The sequence below is a fragment of the Nannospalax galili genome, unplaced genomic scaffold (assembly GCF_000622305.1).
Source record: "Nannospalax galili isolate Female #2095 unplaced genomic scaffold, S.galili_v1.0 scaffold109, whole genome shotgun sequence".
In the NCBI taxonomy this organism is placed as follows: domain Eukaryota; kingdom Metazoa; phylum Chordata; class Mammalia; order Rodentia; family Spalacidae; genus Nannospalax; species Nannospalax galili.
The window spans coordinates 3918910-3924909 of NW_008360315.1; positions in this window are offsets into that span (position 1 = coordinate 3918910).

Below are 6000 nucleotides of genomic sequence, written 5' to 3' on the forward strand. Positions count from 1 at the left end.
CTAAATCATACCAGAGCCATGATTAGTAATGTGTTTGTTTTGCCTGACACATGCATGCATTTTTGAAAGTGCTAAGAATAAGCAACTATGAGTGAACAGACATAACTGAAATAGCTATGTCAATAACCCTCCCAACTCCAAGCTCAGAGAACATCATGGAACAGTGAGTAGAAAGAATGTAGAGTCAGATGATACAGAGCAGTACTGAGAAATGCTGTCTTCTTTGCATGGATATTGCACACCTGAACTAAAGCTGCTGTGGTTATCTGTAATAAGATCTACACAAGATCAAGCCAAGTAAACATTCTATAATGGTGGGGGGAGGTGCTCCTGAGGTTCCTCCCATACCAGAGGAAGTTATTGGAAGTTGATGGCTACTGAGGGAGAGAGAGTTACTTTCTTTGGAAGGTGATCACTGTTAGGCTACACATGCTTTAATGGAGAGCCACATGCTCCTGCACATAAGGGCAACAGTAATTTAACTCAGTGGGTTGTAACAACGACAGAAAAAAAAAAACCTTGAAATTGAAAGATGTGTTGGAAAGGATCAAAAGCTTTTGAGGGAGAGTGTGGGAGGGGGTATGATCAAGATTCATTGTATATATATATATATATATGAATTTTTCAAAGAATAAAAAAGCATAACCAGTACAGTTGGTATCAAGAAAAAATAAACATTGACTTCTTTATTCCCATTTTATTCTCTTATCTCTTTTTCATGGTGAGTGCATGATAACTAGCATAGGTTGGTAAGAGAGGATACATTCACACACAACCTCAGAATATGTAAAGTGGTGTGAAAATGTAGACTTGAGAGCTCAACTTGACAGAGCAGGTATTGCTCTTGCAAAGGACCCAAGGTCAGTTCCCAGAACTTACACTGGGTGACTCAAGTTCATCTGTTACTCCAGCACCAGTGAATCCAGTGCCCTCTTCAGGCCTTTAAAGGCACTGTACTCCCTTGAACGTAACCACAAGGACACACACACACACACACACACACACACACACACATACATACACACTTAGAAATAAAACAAATCTTAGAAAAAAGAGAAAAACATTTATTCAAAGTGGTAAGAAAAATGTAAATAAATGACTATCTGAACTTCAAGTTTCTTTTAAATTCCAGCTAATATTAAGTTGAACATAATGAGAGAAGAAATTTTCATTCTTCACACAATAAAATTTTTATCTCTCTGTCTTAAAAATGATGTGTAACTTGGGTGAGCATGAAAAGACTCACCATCATTCCATTCCCAGGAGGCAGAAAAGTAGCATCACTGTAAGTTCAAGGTCTCCATGTTCAACATATTAATTTCTAGATGACTGAGGGAAATTCAGTGGAATCCTATACTAGTGCATGTATACAAACACACACACACACACACACAGATCACAAAAAGCAAAAAAAGAGTTGTATAACTGGATTTTTTAATCTTATCAATGAATGACAATGAATGTTTCAAAGAGAACATTCTCATAATTTTATTATTTGTACTTTTATTAATGTAATATACAAAGTAATAGATTTCATTATCACATATTGGTAAGTACTTTGATGTTTCTGATCACTTTCTCTCTTCTTGATGCCTTATCTTGGGTCATAAGCATTAGGAAGACAAAATCTGCATGCTTCCTCTATGGACAAGGCCATTTGCAAGAATCTTTCTGTATAATCATGGTTTTCTCTGCTCACTTGGGAACAGTTTCTGTAACCTATATCCTACCTAACATATCTTCAATTTTATGAGCCTCATAAATATCTTTGTAAGCTGGCACTGCAGATATGTCCCAGTGGTTAAAACCACTACCTGCTCTTGAAGAGGACCTGGGTTTGGTTCCCAACACCCACATGGTGACTAACAACCATTCATAACTACAGTTCCAGAGGACCTGGCACCTTCTTCTGCCATCCATAGGCATTGCATAACATAGGTGCACTTTATTGGATGTTTTGCCTAAAATACACACATTAAGTATAAATAAATATATAAATAAATAATAAATAAATAATACTTAAAAATATTTGTAGGGAAAGGTAAGGTAAATCAGTGTTGAAACATGACTTAAAATTAAACCATGTGAAGCTGTAGAGATGGCTCAGTGGTTAAGAGCACTGACTGCTCTTGCAGAGGACCTGGGTTCGATTCCCAACACCCACATGGCAGATACAAACCATCTGTAACTCCAGTTCCAGGGAAATCTGACACCATCTTCTGACTTCTGCAGCACTGTACAACGCAGGTGCACTCACATACATGCAGACAATACACTCATACACATATGATAAAAATAATAAATAAAATATTTAAAAAATTAAACCATGCATTAACAGGCAACAGGTGTCTTGTCCCTTTGGCTCTTACTACATTATTTCTGCTCCCTCTTCTGTAATGTTTCCTGAGACTTGGGTATAGATTTCACATTATAGGTGCGTCACTCCATGTTGCACAATCCACAGTCACTTGTTCTCTGCATTTGAAAAGATGTGAAAATTTGCAATACTCTCCAGGTTTTTGCAAAAACAAGCCTCTTTGATAACTGGTGAGAGGTGTGCTTGTTAATATAGGCATATATATTTAGAATATTGTAAGAAATTACATTGGTTTATGGAAGTCACTGAAGTAGGGTTTTCTCTAGGATCTATGATCTCTCCAGCCATATTTACTTGCCTTTGTTTACAGTATTAGGCATAATTTCCTTCTCACTTAGTGGTCCTTAAATCCATTTAGAAAACCATTAATTACCCCCAAGATAAAAGTGCGCTGAGAGAGATAGTTTCTGGGTTGGTAATTGCTGTTGTAGATTTTACAACTGAGTAGAATCATTGATTGGTTTCCTCCCTTGGAGGTTTGCACAGTATTCTTTTATATAAGAACTAGTCTTCAACTAGTCTTCTAGTCTTCAAGAACTAGTCTTCAGCCTGCTGCCCATTTCCCTTGCACCACTCTGGAGCCTTGTCTGATTGAGTTACCTTCTTTTATTTATAATATATTCTCTGTAAATATGGGTTATTTTACCTCTCTTTTCCAATTATTACCCCTTTAATTTCCTTCCCTTGTGTTAATCCTCTAGATAAGATTTCCAGCACTATATTGAAAAGTAGTGGAGACAGTGGCCCCCCTCCCTCATTCCTCATTTTAATGGAATTCCTTCACATTTTCCTCCATTTACAAGGATATTGACTTTGGGGTTGCCATATATAAACTTAATTACATTGAGATATGTTATCTGTAGCCCAATTCCCTCTAGGATTTTTATCATGAAAGTATATTGGATTTTGTCAAAGATTTTTTTCTAAATCTATTGAAATGATCATGTTATTTTTGTCTTTAAGTCAGTTTATTTGATGTATTACATTTGTTGCCTTGCATATTTTGAATGATCCCATATCACTGGAATACAGTCAACTTGACCATGGTGGAAGATCTCTGTGATATGTGTCTGCATGTGGATTCCAACTATTTTAATGAGAAGTTTTGCCTCTGTGGTCATTAGAGATATTGTGCTATGTTGTCTTTAGTCAGTCCATTTTAAACACGATATAGAAGCTCTACCAATGAAATACAAACAGTATGGTAGTCTAATGAGATCTGCAGAAAAACGAAACATGTTGCATGCCAAGGTGGAGAGGGGAAATGTCATGGGTTTCCACCTCAAGTTGAGGAGCTATACACAGTCAATGCATGCTGAGGGAAAAATCAGTTTTCTCCAAGGACTAGCCCATTAAGAGATTATCTAATCCCAAATAGACAGTCTTAAACACATGTATGCAGGAGTAACAGTAAATGGATTTAGTCCATTACATACAAACAGACACACACACACACACACACACACACACACACATGCTCACACAGGTACCCACACATATATACAGACACATTTATATGTGAACATAAAAATCAAAGAAGAGACCAAGAAATTGAGTGAGGGTGGAGGGAGATATGAGGAGCTGGTGGAGGATCAGAGGGAAGGAAATAATGCAAAGACAATAATCATGTATGAAATTCTAAAAAGAAAAAGATATTATCGTGTACTCAGAGTATTACTAGGAGACATTTTCACTGATATGCATACTTTAGTTACTTACAAAAATTATTTAAATAGGAGATATAATTTTATACTCAATTAAAAGTTGCAGAACTTATTTAAAGTGGGAAGACTTTCTGTCTCTCACAGTTTTAGGTTTTATGCCATTTCAAACTTGTACTTATAAATAAAATGTGTGGGGAATAACCAAAATAGAAACAACTGAAGACTAGCTTATCACCTGTAACATGTATGTTAGCTTCATGTCTCTCAGGTGTATTATACAGAATAATGTGTGATGGATTAGATCACAGGACAATTTTCATCTACCCACGCCTCTATTCATTTGTATGTAGTCATCATGTCATGAACTATCAGATGTCTTTATGTATGGTAATATTTTAGTTTTGTTTGATTCTTAATGAATTCTGAACATTCTAGGTGAGAGAATAAACAGAAATCCTAAACTGATAAAATAATGACACCATAAAAATTGTAAGTAAAACATTTAAGAGAAAAAGATAAAAATAAATAAATGAAACCCCCATTACCCTCATTTTCAACGAATTTGAGAAAAATCCTTTGTTAATTTATCTTTCATATATTAGGTGATCATCACCTACTGAAACTGAAAAACATAAATTGATCAGACCTAGGGCCCAAGTCCAAATGCCTTATATTTGTCATTTGTCAAATGTAGCTTAATGTGGCTATCCTGGAGAATTTGCTTGAAATATAAAATATATATTTAGATCAGGAGCACGGGATCTCTTTTAGGGTTACGTGCCAGCTGAAGTTTAATATTTTAAGACTTTTAATTAGTTTGGCAATAACAGCTCTACTGAAATTGTGAATGTGTTATAAACTGATCTGTTTTTATGACTTTATTGTTATTATCCAATAAGTGATTCAGTTTGTAACAGCTTTATGGATTAATCAGGTGTAATAAACAATGTTTACAGCATAGGGTCGACATGAAGATAAAATGAAATAAAATAGAAGGTTTTGGGTTCATGGCAGATATTAATCAACATAAACACAATTTTAATTTTTGCTCTACAGGATTAAGGCACAGCTAAATCTCACTGAAAAATAAAAAGTGTTACCAGGAGATGGCTTGCTGAGTATACATGCTTTCACCCCGGCTTGATGGCCTGAACTCTATATCAGGCATCACATTGTGGAAGGAGAGAAAGCACTTCAAGTGCCGAACTCTGTCCTCCACTGTGAGCTCCAATGAATGAATGAGAGAATGAATGTATAGTATAGTATAGTATAGTATAGTATAGTATAGTATAGTATAGTACAGTATATAGTAGAGTATAATATAGTAGAGTATTGTATAGTATACTATTGTATTGTATAGTATAATATAATAAGACCCCAGGGACAAATGCTGTGATTTCATTGTGAAACATCCCCTTTTTGCTCACATGCGGAAAACTTGTTTTCCAGATGGTGGTGATGTTTGGAAAGATTATGGAAGCACTAGGAGGTAGAGTTGAGCTGGAAGAACTGGCTCCCTGGGTGTGCACATGGAAGCTTTATAGATCAGCCCTACTGATTCAGCTCTGCCTCCTGGGTTTGAATAGAGGTGACCAGTCAGTCCCCTGCTCCTGCTGCCATGCTTCCTTGCTTCATGCCATGACTTCACCATGGTGGATTATATCTCTCTGGAACTAAAATCTTAAATAAGCCCTACCTTCCTTTTGTGAAGGTGTTTTATCACAGCAACAAGAAAAGTAACTAAAACAGTTTTTTTTCCCCTCACCTCACCTTCACCCCTGCACCAACCCTTTCCATGCTCCCTCAGCCCCCACTCTATCAGCGCTTTGCTCTACACTCTCTTCACTAGCCAAATCCCTATGCACATGCCCAAGCCCCACAGCACCCTGACCTCACACTTGCTCCTCTCCACACCACATGCCCCCTCTCCAATCCTGCTGCCTCAATGGCACCCCCTCT